This window comes from Geospiza fortis, unplaced genomic scaffold, assembly GCF_000277835.1.
Source record: "Geospiza fortis unplaced genomic scaffold, GeoFor_1.0 scaffold10, whole genome shotgun sequence".
NCBI classification, from domain to species: Eukaryota; Metazoa; Chordata; class Aves; order Passeriformes; family Thraupidae; genus Geospiza; species Geospiza fortis.
Window position 1 is genome coordinate 3066935 of NW_005054326.1, and position 770 is coordinate 3067704.

The window sequence follows — 770 nt, forward strand, 5'->3', positions numbered from 1 at the left end:
GAACCTCACCGGGCCCTAATCCTGCCCAGAAGGGAAGGGCTCCTGTTAAGTGAATATTATGGTGAATATTTGGGGTCTGACCCCCAAATCTCATGGCCGGCTCACCCCACATCTCTTGAAGAAATCAGCACTTGGCCTGAAAACCTGGACAGGTGGGTTAGGAACAAACCTCCTCAAACCTCCAGATGGGTCATGCCATATCCCTGCTTTCTTCATCCCCGACTCTGGAGGACACATCCTGGTGGAGGAGCTCAGGTATGATTCCCAATTTCCCCCCTCTTTGCAAGGGAATATATAAAATCCCGAGCAGCCCAGATACTTTGTGTGTGTGGTTCGGATGGGCTTTGCTGGGTCACTGGGCAGCCTTATAAAGTGCTGGGGAAGGAGGGTGGCCAAAAGGAGACGGGAGGCTTGCCTAAGCGATTCTGGAGGAAGGAAAAACAGCGAGCAGCTCTGCCAGTGGAAAAGCCCAAACAAGAGCGAGGAGAGGGGTAGCGGGAACAGAGGGGACAGGGTGTCCCGAGCCTGTCAGAGGAGCCAGGCCATCCTTCGCCCAGACCTCCCTACAAACATTCCTCCCTCCTTCCTGCTTCACTCCTCCAAGTTTTATTTGGGATTTGGGGTTTGGTGTATGTGTTCCTTTCTTTCTCCAACCCTCTCCTCCGAGCTGTGGCCGCATCTCCGGCCGGACCGGCCCCGGAGCGGGGCAGAGCCGGCTGTGGGAGGCCGCAGCTCTGCGGGGGCGGCTCGGTGCTGGCCCCGTCCCCACC